The sequence below is a fragment of the Pocillopora damicornis genome, chromosome 2, assembly GCF_964200805.1.
Source record: "Pocillopora damicornis chromosome 2, jaPocDami1.2, whole genome shotgun sequence".
Taxonomy (NCBI): domain Eukaryota; kingdom Metazoa; phylum Cnidaria; class Anthozoa; order Scleractinia; family Pocilloporidae; genus Pocillopora; species Pocillopora damicornis.
Genome location: NC_142671.1, coordinates 27,974,621 through 27,987,813, shown reverse-complemented (window position 1 = coordinate 27,987,813; position 13,193 = coordinate 27,974,621). Strand labels below are relative to the sequence as shown.

The following is a 13,193-nucleotide window of genomic DNA, read 5'->3' as shown; positions in this document are numbered from 1 at the left end:
GGAAAATTCAACGGTGTTTCCTCGGTGCTAGGTGAATTCGGGACGCAAAAACAATCAAAAAAACTCTTTCACATGTTATAATGGATTTCAAGGGCTGTCACGGTGGTGGTAAAATTTGAGGTAACGTAATCGTTTGCGCTCGGCTTTGACTTGTATCGCTTTGTAGTCATGTTAAGACTATAGCGACTGCCCAAGGCAGACCGAGATCTGACTTGGAAAGTCTGACTTGAGTTTTTCGCAAACATTTCAAAAATTGTTCTGCTACATAAATATCTTTGTTTTCAAAGCCACCACTTGGAAGCCCCAAAGCATATGGCGCTGTCTTTTCCGGCAAGTGTTGTGTAGATTTTCATTATTTCTCCGTCGAGAAACATATCTCAAATTCACTTTATAGTTCGAGGTAACAGCTTGCACCTGATATAGGAGAGACTTCATTATAGAATAATGTCTGAAGAATTTGGGTCTGAAGGCCAGAACGGCAAAGCTGAGGAAAACTGCTCAAAGGTAATTGTGTATGAATGGTGGAATCAGCAGAAGCAGCAGCTGCAGCACACACATCACTTTTGTAAGGAATGTCGAAAAACCAAAACCAAATAATCACAATGGCCAAGCGAGACATAGGGAGCTACCACAAGGAGCCGATCAGAGCCCAAAGTACAAATAGGGAGATTCTCTGAAGGGCAGGTTTCATGAGAATTAAAACAACTTACACAAAAAAAAACCCATCGCAAAATCATAAGGTTGTTCATACATTTAAATTCTGAAATGTGTCTTCTCTGGACCTTTTCCTGTTTTCGATAGACATTAAAGCCGTTAGTCGCTATTTAGTTCTTTTCATTAATGTCTAGTCTCCAGATTCAGGTGAATCTTCTGAAGAATTGAAGAGAAAGGCTCAATCGGGTAAGAAAATGCAAAAAATCAGTTCTACACATGTACATTGAACCTGATAAGAATCGCTGATAGCAAGTGGGACTTAAAAAGTTCTCTTCCACTGTGAAATTGAAGACAAAGCACTGAGTCATACGACTTTCAGAGGGTCTCGATGGGGCGATGGTTTTTACGGCCAATGGTTAAAAGTTTGGCCAATTTACGACTAACGGCTAACCAAAAATGACAGAAGATGACACGCTGTAGGAAGAGGCAATTCTATAGGGGTAGAATTTTTACGACTGACGATTAAAATTTATCAATCACTACGGCTAGCAGCTAAGTTTTTGGCCGTATTACGGCTAACGGTTGATCTAATTGAGACCCTCCTTTAAGGTAAATTCAGACAATTCCAGCAGCCATGGTAATGGTATTAGACTTAAAAAAATTAGATGAATTCCAAAAGGGAAATGGATGGGCGTAGCAGGTGAAAATTTGAAGAGGGAAATTCGTTCAATTCGTATGAACTTGAAAAGTATTGGCTCACACTTTTCCATAAGTATTTAGAATGCTCGAAAATGATCCTTTTTGGATTTGTGGTGTGAACTTGCCAATATTTTTTTTATTAATATGGCTGACAAAGAATGAAAACATATATAATATAAGCTTATTTTCTTTGACATAACTCGATCGTCCACCCTGAATCTAATGTTTCGTTATTATTTTAGAGATTTTGATGATACCTTATTCATGTTCCAACATATTTTTTCGTTCATATAACTGACGACTGACCCTCAAAACGATTTGCTTTTCTATCATCGTATCATGCTAGCAGAGAACTTCACAGCAGATGAAACTGGTTCAATGATAGTAAAACCCAGAGAGAATGATAAAGTTTGTCACTTCTTGAGGTCTGTCCAGGCATTGTGGGTAAAATGTGATGTGTATTGTATTATGCTGCAACGTGAGGGTATGAATGGGTTAACCGATAGTCATGAAACGGCTTAAAGATTAGCCCTTAGATGTAAGAATGACGAATTTTAACCGTTAGTCGTAAAAAAAAAGTTAACGGTAAACGGAAAAGCCATCACCCCCCCCCCCACCCCCCTGAGATCCTTCAATGTGGCTTGTACAGCCAATCTTTGAACAGTGAAACGCGATACTGACCTGGAGCTTCTAGATTCTCCCTAAGATCACTGACAACGAGAATGATATCAAAATAAGAATTCAGAGGCATTAACATTTACTCAAATAAGTGCCTTGAAGTTTACTAGTCGCGGCTTATGTCTTTGGGGCGCTTTAATTTTTCTAATTTCAAAAAATAAAAGTAGAACAAGAAATTTTCAACATCAAAAAAAGAAACATATTAAATATAGAATATCATCCACTTTCCCGTTTTGGTGGGAAAAACAGGCTTGTCCGTAGAATAGCTTATGCTGAATCTTGGAATATGGCTGATGGAATATGTCTTTGGTTCCACTCCACGTGCGCGTTTCAGATATCTTTTCAAAATAAATTGTGGTCTTTCCTAATTCACCTTTTTCGTTATAGTTCGCGTTTGGTCTCTAAGTCCTCATCAGCATTTCCTGTTCGTCGAGTATCATCTTTCACAGATCTTAGAGACGTCAAAGGAGGAATCAAGTCCGGTCCAAAACACTGCAAAAGTGGAGGGAACATCTCAAGTATTGAGTTAGGTCCCTCACTTAATGGTTCAAAGTGGTCAGAGTTCTTATGTAGCAACCATACTGGTCAGGAGCACACCAGTGAATATGATGTGGAGTGTGTAGAAGTTCAAACGACAAGTGAGGAAATGGTAAGAGGTTATTTATGATACTGATGTAAAGGCCAGGTGCTTTGTAAAACCAAAACCTCTGTCATTTCATGGGTAAAATGAGTGATCATGAAATAGGTTTTATCAAATGTTTTCCTTGTGGGTAGAACTTATTCTCCTTTGCACGGCCTGTCTGCTTCCTTTCGTTTGTAGGTAAATGCATACGAGTGTGCTTCAGATGTAGGAAAAGAAAAGAAACATTATTGACTGGTACTGATAATCACAAAACGGTTATGGAATCACATTCAAAATGTGAGCTGGCTTTAAATACTGAACACAAAGGGGACACAGAAGAAGGTAAATTATACAACTGGTTAAACTGATTAATATTTCTTATGGGAGAAGCATCTTTAGAAACCAGATAATTGAAAACAGCTGTAACAGGTTCGCACGGAACTTAGATCTCTGGCTATCGAAAACAAAATCATAATATTTAATTTAGCCAAGAAAGTCATTTTGTGAGGTTCCTAATTGATCAAAAAGCCTTCCGAGAGATGAAGGAGAGGGTATTGAGATTTTACTAGGACAACAGAAGGTGGCGATAAAAACTACATAACTTTAACGGCATACTTCCTTAAATGTATGTACCGAATTCTTATTTTCCTTTAAAGAGTAGATATCATTCAGTCTTTTCTTTAAACTAGCGCATTGACGCTTATTTAGATTTTGATTTAAGTTACTTAAAATCGCTCTTTTTTTTTATTTTAAGGTCTGTATACGTAATTGACTTGAATGGCAATGGTCACCAAATTAAAACCAATAGCAAGTTGTTTGTGTTTTATGTACAAAGCGTTAGCCACGTGCAATAATACTAGGCTGCATTGGTTCTTCGTTATTGTTTGGCTTATTTTTTGTTCCGATGTCGAGCTTACGCCATGGGTATGTGCAACTGAACTGCTGCTGAAACCATTTACTTTGTGCATAAGTAGCAAAGGCCATGTCCACCAACTCGCAACAAAAGCCACAAAATTTTACTTTAACTCCCGGCGTAAAAAAACTGTAATTATCTTTGTGCTAAACTCGGGAAGTAGAATTCAGCTGAATAAAATGAAACTTAACTCTCATAGGTCTCTTCAGTGTGGTTCCATACATAGTGGTGTGATATCGATTACTTTCATCAAACCAGAAATGAAATTACGGCAAATGAACACCCTCAAGTCACACGAGGAGAGGTTTACCAGAATATTAACTTCCAGAGGTAACTAGCCGCAGAGTATCTACAATGGTATAACTTGCGATCGAAATGTATTACAGATATGATTCATTTCCCGGATAAATGTTTGTTTTGACACTGAAACCATTTATAATAAACAATTATATAATAATCTCGAGATCTCAATCGCGTGATAGTTGATGAGGACGACGCCCAAATCGCAAATCGGCAATTGCTCGAACATAGACGTCAGAGTTTTCACAATGAGGACAATGCGTCTCCCGGCATGGAAAGGGGAGGTCCACAATAATTTCTTTTCTCTCCACTGAATTCTTCTTGGGTGTTCTGCCACCATGGAAAAGAATGGAAATTGATTGTGGAGATGCTATTGAGGCCATTGTTTGATTAAAAATGAAAATTTTCATCAAGAAATATAAATATAAATTTTTTCGACTCGTAATGTTTAATTGAAATTACCATTATGAAGTTATTTTGAAACCTTATATTTTGTTCTACTTTTAAGACCGCGTTAACTATGGAAAAGTCTTCGCTTAAAAAAAGGCTAAGAGGATGGTTTATGGTGCATTAGTTTTTGCCTGACACAAGTTAACAGATACTTACTGATTCTTACGTTTTCACAGAATGATTGATTACAAGCAAAGACAACGTTCACTGAGTGATTCAACCGTTTTAGTCTCTTCGGGTGCCTTCACGGCCGAGAAGCTCAGGAAAACACAAAGCTATACAGCATTTCCACACATCATTAAAAAATCCACATGCTTCGGTGACGAACCTTCCTTAAACCTTTACCGAACATCCTGCTTTAGAATTATGCCCCATCTATCAGAAGGGTCCTTTCACAATGAATATTTTACAACAATCTCCGTTTTGTCTCCTTCGTCACAGTTTGAAAATTACCCTTTAAATATGGCTTGTGAAATCAGTAGCGGAGATTCAAGAGGGGAGCCGGAGATAAACGACCAAACCGTACTTCATACGTGGCGAAGGCCAGCCCAGAGAACGAAGTTATACTCAGAATCTGCTCCGGTTGAGCCCGAGGGATGGGTCCGAACATGGAGCCTACCTAATATGGAGGAGAAACATTCAAGAGGCCAAGAAACGATGTACAAAGTTAAAGCGTCTCTATCGCGGCTTCAATTTCTCGAACAATCGTAAAAAAACCTGAGAGAAGAAGGCAGTTTATCGTCGCTGGGACACACCTCAGAGGCATTTAGGTCTCGTTCTTCGTCAGTGATGTCACTTGTAGATAATTACGACAGCGAAATTTGTGATTCAAATTTTCCATTCCAAGAGCCTCTTGAAGCTGAAGAAGTGATGGGTCACTGGGTAAATCGCAATCGAAGACAATCTATATCCAAACAGCTGTCATTCTTGATGGTCGAAGAGCTCGACGAAGAAAAGGAAGCTAATAAGGTGAGGGTAACAATTTAAGTTTGTAGAACTTTACTTAGCGCTTCGTAACTAGACTACGAGCAGTTCCTCCTTTTTTGCAAATTCCGTCGCGCGATCAAAAGAGAAAAAAAAACAGTGAGGCCACTCCCCGTGTCCTGTGGCGCGCCACTATCAATATTTTTACACCGTTCTTTCTCCTAACTCGTGCGACAGACTTCGTGAAGGAGGAAGGACTGCTCTTAGTCTAAAAAATTAACAGAGTTGATTTCGAAATGTCAAACAGTAGCCGAACTGGTAATTTTAAAAAAAAATGTGATTCCAGGCAAGGTTGACTGGTAATTTAAAAAAAATGTGACTCTAGCCGAGGATCGTGCCCCCGCCGATTACAGTCGAACCTGTATTAAGTGGCTCCGTATTGAGGAAGAAAATTAGGATTAACTCAAGAAACTTGTTAAATATTTAAACTGGCACCTCTGGCTTCATCTCTACCAAAGACGGTAATTCCCGAGGGACGTCAGCGTATTTTGTGCCATCTCTTCTCCTGAGCAATTCTGTGTCTCTTATTAAGAGGGAATTAAGTGTTCAATTATGACATGAGGTGGCCTTGTTTATCGTTTTGTTATAAACTTTCTATTTGTGGAACCTGTATTAAACGGTCACCATTCCGGGGATTGCGGCTTAATACAGGCTCGACTGTACCACTAAAATTATCTACCCACTGAGCTAAAGAGAGCTCGTTAGTGAGTGGGGCTATAACAGTTGGTTCATTTGTCTGATACGTGCCCCATATAATGCTGAATGCATGTTACGTCCCAGGTAAAAAAAAAAGATAGTTTCTAAAATTTTTGTTTGAGGTAAAGCTGTAAAACGCTAAAAACAGTTGTATTCGATTATACTTTGCAGGATCATAAGACTCCCTGAGCTGTTTCTCTTGTGAACGAGTCGCTGAGCAAGTCTTGAGTTCTCACGAATTGGTAAGATTTGAAAAGATATAAATATAACCAGTAAATAACACGATCGTAACAAAAATTTCGATAAATTTTAATGAGAAGAAGAGAAGAGGAGGCCAACCCATTGGGCGGCGTATTATTTTAAATCCAAATTCTTGGTATCCTGTTCCAGAATATGCCATTATCCTGTCGGCCATACAAGTAATTTAACCGTTACCTCCTGTACTGATGGCACCACAGAGCACACAGAAGATGAGGAACTGGACGTAAACATTTGCTGCAGCAGCAACAAGAGCTTTAACTCCCCCGTGGTGCCTCTATTCAGGCGGGTGAACCGGTTAGCCTCAAGCGTTCTAACTTTGAAAACAGCGAGTAATAAAACAAAGAGAAAAATGGCACATCAGAGTGCGATTCCTTGAGTGATGATGTTGACGTTCCATCTTTGGAACGAGAGGCTGATTCCCTCCTCGGAAGAGGTTCCGACTTCAGAAGAAGTATTCGCTTCAATAACAGAATTGTGTTCAGGTGATTTTTTTATATTTCCCTTGCTATGAAATAATAGGACTGCCGTCACCTTTAGTGTTTTATGCAGTTGTTGAGATTGCTATGCGTTTCGCCTTACGGTAGCCAAAGACTTCAACGGATCAATGCTGGTTGAGAAAATCATCACCTACCGAAGAGGCCCTCTTACGTTTGGGAAATGGACTAGGAAGGCATTTTTTAGGTCGGGATTGGCAGTATAAACCGTCGGAATTACGGGCTTGAGAGAAAATTTTAGTCGGGATCGCGGGATTGAAGAACCCTATTGGAGACCTTCAAGAAAGCATTGATTACAATCATTAAACAAACATCCTCAAGAAAAAACACGATTCTTTCGTGCGAACCTTATATGAGCCCATCGGGTGAACTCGTTGTTTGAAACGTAAACTTGATTTCTTCCCACAAAAAACTGTTCGGTAGAAAAAGAATCAGGGTGTTTCGTCAAAGCGAAAAATAATAAAATTTTGCAAAGAAAATTACAAACGGAAATTCTAATTCTAATGAATTCAGTTACCCGTTTACTCACAATGAATTCAAACCACCGACACTCTTAATCCCCACGGTATCAACGAGCACTTTTCATTCAACTACAGTAGTTTGTTCTTGTTTTCTCTTCACTATTTCCCACCAATAGCGTAGCTCCATTTTCTGCATGTAAACGTTCTCACAACCCACAATTCGTCCATTCGCTCTGACGAAGGACTAACGCTCGAAACGTCAGCTTTCAAATTTTAACGGTGGCCAATCTACGTTATCAAATCAGTTGATAATTAATACTAAATTACCATGTTAATCGATGCGCGCGCATTTCTGCAGTAAAAAGGTGGGAACTCATTTTCTTTGTCAACCTCCATGGTTGCCACTACTCTTTGACATTTTACTGGCCGACAATGTTATAGTTTCATCGCACTACTCACTTTGGCCCCTCGTGTAAAAATAGAAAGAAAAGCGAAGACAAAAGCAGGGCAAAAAGATGATTCGAAGAATCTGGCAACGGCCATGTGAGCGCGTGCGTTGATGACTGAATCATGCTCAACGGATGCATGCTTGCGTATGCCACATTCTCTCCTTCAGTTTTGCGTCCTGCGAAAGAAATTAGAGTGGTTTAGCAAGAAGACGGGAACGTCATTTCAGGACGGCGCGCGCAGCAAAAATGCCGAGAAGAAACTGGGTCGAGAACGCCGTCGCGTTGTGTTTAAAAGTGACTTAGCAGTCGTTTTAACGATCCGTCCACGCTATATTTGTTCTTTTGTTTCGTTCTTGAATATCCTAACCTTGGCTCTTTAGGATCATTATCAGCTTTGAATTTTTACGGTTTCGTAGACCACTTGAGGGACAACGAAATTATCCTCTTTGAGGGTGTAACAAGCACAAACCGAGGGTAGTTTACTACAAGAGAGTAGTTAATATGAATCCACATGGGCGGTTAAACTTTGAAATTATTCCATTCCAGTCTCGAGTCTATCAGATTTTGAGGTCCACTAAATATTTTTTTTTCTATGATTTGTATCGCTGTCATTTCGTTTCGTGCTTCTAGATTTTAGCACTACTCGTTTTTCTTCATAATTTTGTAAAGTATAATTTGGAATTTAAATCGTCGCCGTTTTTTCCCTTGTTTACTGAATATTCTTCTCAATCATGACAGTACACTTCTTTTGAGCACCACCCTCTTAGAGTTGCAATGCATTTTGAACGGAGTTATCAGAAGTTATGACGAAAACATGTAGAGATCAAGCGACCCAACGATGGAGTTGTTTACAATGAGTTCCCGTTTAACTATGAACAAATGAAATGCACTCAAACTAGTCACCAACGAAACGGTTAGACTGAGGAATCAGACTTCGTTCCTGTTTTATTTTTGTTTTTGTTTAATTTGATTTTTTTTAACGAATAAAGTCGTTCAAGACTGAATCAAATTAATAGATTTAGAAAGCCGTGCCGAAATCAAGTTGATTGTTATTTTCTTTCGTAGATGACTTTCTTGTCTTAGTTTTCACCGGCGCTGATCAAAAACTAAAGACATAAAAAAGTGCAAAACCCGAGCTATTCTCAAATTTTTTTTATTTCTGACTTCAATTCGCAGAACAGTTTTTAGTCACGGTTAAAATGACAATGACAACAAATAACACTGAATAATATAGCAGGTAACCTTCGTGTTGTTTCATTTTGATAAACTTCAACATGAAGCAAGCTTAATTTATTGATGACATGATTCACGATAAAATTAACAGCAACCATTCTTGGAGTTTTCATACATGGTTTAAGAAATGTATCAAAGAAAAGCCCTTACGTTGCTTAAAGCCACGCTCAATTACAAAAGGTAACTGAGTCCTAAAATCTTAGATCGCTTGCTGACGATCGTGTTTCCTTTCGGGAATCCAGAATAAATGTAGCGGTAAACTTTCACAAATTCACCTAATAAAATAAAGAAAGTAACCTGGTTATATTGGAAATGAGTTCTGAAATCATTCCAAACAGAATCATCTCGTTTATGAGTGCACAATGAACGCAAATACTAGGCGTTTTGATCACGACGGGAAAACAGCGAAATGACGTCCTGAACTTGATGGGGAGAACGGCAACGCTAACACCGGAAGTCGAAATAGAGTCGTGTCCAGATTCTCCGCGCGCTTTCCCGTTCTGAAATGACGTTCCCGTCCTCTTGCTAAACCACTCTAATGTTTCTCCAGGGAAGCCAGGCACGTCAGTCAAATGAAAGATTGTGCACTGTAACGCGTTTTGGAACCGAGGCAAATGCCATCGGGAGAGAAGCGAGTCAGTCTGTTCGAACACAGTGCTGGTCAGTGGATTTTCTGTAAAGTTTACGTTTTTTGCGTCATAATACACGAAGCCATGGAAAATTCAACGGTGTTTCCTCGGTGCTAAGTGAAACCAGGACGCAAAAACAATCCAAAAAACCCTTTCACATGTTACTATGGATTCCAAGAGCTGTCACGGTGGTGGTAAAATTTGAGGTAGCATAATCGTTTGTGCTCTGCTTTGACTTGTATCGCTTTGTAGTCATGTTTAGACTGCAGCGGCTACCCAAGCCAGACCGATATCTGACTTGAGCAGTCTGACTTCAGTTTTTCGTAAGCATTTTAAAAATTTTTCTGCTACATACATAAATTTTTTTTTTAACCCACCACTTGAAAGCCCTAACGCAAATCGCATTTTCAACCTGTTGTATTTGTAGTTTTTGGTTTTGCAATTTATGAGAACTTCATCGCGTTTGCTCGAGTTTCAATTTTAATTCTCTTCAAGTGTTACGAAGATTTTTATTATAGCTCCGTCAAGAAACATATCTCAAATTTTCTTTATAGTTTATAGAGACTTCAATGTCTGAAAAATTTGGGTCTGAAGGCCAGAATGGAAAGCTGAAGAAAGCTGCTCAAAGGTAATCGTGTATGGATAGTGGAATCAGCAGAGGCAGCAGTTGCATCACACACATCACCTTTCGAAGTCGAAAAAACCAAAACTAAATAATCACGGTCTATCACAAAACGGTTGTCGACTATTCTGATTCCAGGCTCCAAAATGAGAGCCGACTTTAATCACTGAACCTAAAGAGGACAAAGAAGAAGTTAAATCATACAACTAGTTAAACTGATTAATTTTTCCTATGGGAGAACCATCTTTAGCAACCAGATCATTCCCATACCAAACTTTGAAAAAGAAGATAAAAATTAACAACTTACCCCGTTATGAGATTTCAAAGAGTAACCTGAGAATATTCTTCAGCTGTCTTCCGAAATGGTGAAAATTCAGCTATGAACCCCTTCATTTTTAAAACAACGTTAATAGGTTCGCACTTAAAACCACAAAACGTAGTTCTCTTGTTATCGAAAACAAAATCATAAATTTCAATGTAGCCAAGAAAGGCATATTGTGAGATTCCCAATTAATCAAACGGCCATTCCGAGAGACGGAAGAAAGGGTATTGATAAATTTTGCTAAGACACTAGAAGGTGGCAGCCTCCGTGGTGGGGTATTAAGCACATTTGAGGACAATTTTGAAAGGTCAAACCACGCACTTTTGAAATCTCAAACGCAAATAAACTCAAGATGACACCTTGTAGAAAGAGACAGTCCCATTGGGCTAATTTTTTTTTACGACTGACAGATATAATTTGTCAACTTCGACGCCCAACAGTTAATTTTTTGGCCGTAGTACGGCTAACGGTTAATCTCGTTGAGACCCTCCTTTAAGGTAAATTCAAACAACTTCAGCAGCCATAGTAACGGTCTTAGACATAAAAAGAATATAAATGAAATTCAAAAGGGAAATGGTAGGCGTAGCAGTTGAAAATCTGAAGAGGGAAATTCGTTCAATTCGTTTGAACTTGAAAAGTATCGGCACACACTTTTTCATGAGTATTCAGAGCGCTCAAAAATAGTCTTTTTTGGATTGTGGTCCAAGTTTGCCAATATTGCTTTTGTTAATTTGGCTGACAAAGAATGAAAACACTATATTCATGTTCCAACTAATTTTTTCGTTCATACACTGACTGACCCTCAAAACGATTTGCTGTGCTATCATCATATCATGTTGGCAGAGAACTTCACAGCGGATGAAACTGATTCAATAAGAGTAAAACCCAGAGATAATGATGAAGTTTGTCACTTCTTGAGGTCTGTCCAGGCATTGTGGGTAAAATGCGATGTGTATTGTATTATACTGTAATGTGAAGATATGAATGGGCTAAAAAATAGCCGTTAGGTGTAAGAATTACTTTAACCGTTAGTCGTGATAAAAAAAGTGATAAATGTAATGTATTAATATTTTTTGCTAACTGCATTGAAAGAAAATTAAGCGTCAACCATAAAAGCTATCAACCCTTCTCTCCCCCCCTGAGATTCTCCAATGTGGCTTGTACAGCCAATCTTTGAACAATAAAATGCGATACTGATCAGATGCTTCTAGATTCTCTCCAGTTACGATCACTGACACCGGGAATGATTTCCAAATAAGAATTCAGAGGCGTCAACATTATATTTGCTCAATTAAGCGCCTTGGCGTTAACTTATCGCGGCCCGTGTATTTGGGGCGCGTCAAATTCTTCTAATTTCAAAAAATTAAAGTAGAACGAGAAATTTCCAACATCAAAGAAAGAACATATTGAATATAAAATATTACCTACTTGGTGGGAAAAACGGGCTTATCCTTAGAATGGCTTATACTGAATCTTGGAATACGCCTGATGGAATATGCCTGTGGTTCCACTCCTCGTAGGCGTTTCAGATCTTTTCAAAATTAATTGTGGTTTTTCCTTATATACCTTATTTCCTAATAGTCACGTTTGGTCTCTAAGTCCTAATGAGCATTCCTGTTTGTCGAGTATCGCCTTTCACAGATCTTAGAAACGTCAAAGGAGGAATCAAGTCCGACCCAGAACACTACAAAAGTGAAGGAAACATCTCAAGTATTGAGTTAGGTCCCTCACTTAATGGTTCACAGTGGCCAGAGTTCTTATGTAGCAACCATACTGGTCAGGAGCACACTATGGAAGCCGTAGTGGTGCAAAATTCAACCGATCAGATTGTTGCACACATCAACATTTATTATTAAGGTCAACGATAAAATTTGTCCAAATTCAACAGCTAATATCAATATCAACACTCCAAACACACTAGATCCAACAATCGAAGTTACTCAACATCAACACAAATTTTCCTTGTCTGCAACCCCAGAGAATCACATCAAAACCAACACGGTATAAAGCTTCAAGTTCAACAACAAAACAGGTTCAACCATTTGGGTGCGAGCGACTGGAAATGGCCGAGGGATCTTGGGACTTATATTCTTATCCCGATTCCAGCAGTAGCCATATTTAGCGAAGCTACCACTCTTCACTCTCGTAGATGTTGTATAAACGCAATAACTTGTTCCCAAGATCTCTAAGTGGTTATTCATGAACCGATGTAAAAGGTGCTTTGTAAAACCAAAACTTCTGTAATGATATCTCATGGGTAAAATGAGTGATCGTGAAATAAGTGTTATCAAATGTTTTCCCTGTGAGTATAAGTTAGTCTCCTTGGCACGACCTATCTGCCTCCTCTCGCCAGCAGGTACATGCATACGAGTTTGCTCCAGATGCAAGAAAAGAAAAGAAACATTTGACTGGTACTAATTATCACAAAACGGTTGTTGGCTATTCTGATCCTAGGCTCCTAAATGAGAGCTGACTTTAATCACTGAACCTAAAGGGGACAAAGAAGAAGGTAAATCATACAACTGGTTAACTGATTAATATTTCTTATGAGAGAAGCATCTTTTTGTCCTACTCAGAACTCGCTCCGGTTAAGCCCAAGGGACCGGTCCGAACATGGAGCTTACCGATATGGAGGAGAAACGTTCACGAGGCCAAGAAACGATGCACAAAGTTAAAGCGTCTCCATCGCGGCTTCAATTTCCCGAACAATCGTTGAAAAAGCTGAG

At 39.0% G+C, this 13,193-nt stretch overlaps 2 long non-coding RNA genes across 2 annotated transcripts; both read left to right on the top strand.

Moving 5' to 3' along the window:
- On the top strand, nt 1-3,762 carry LOC149050633 (uncharacterized). Its single transcript, XR_016184257.1, has 4 exons — nt 1-120; nt 395-504; nt 849-900; nt 2,419-3,762. It is a non-coding gene; the product is annotated as an uncharacterized LOC149050633 (long non-coding RNA).
- Nucleotides 3,763-6,088: 2,326 nt separating this feature from the next.
- Nucleotides 6,089-7,237, top strand: LOC149050632 (uncharacterized). The gene is made up of 2 exons (XR_016184256.1): nt 6,089-6,238; nt 6,387-7,237. It is a non-coding gene; the product is annotated as an uncharacterized LOC149050632 (long non-coding RNA).
- The last annotated feature ends 5,956 nt before the right edge of the window (nt 7,238-13,193 follow it).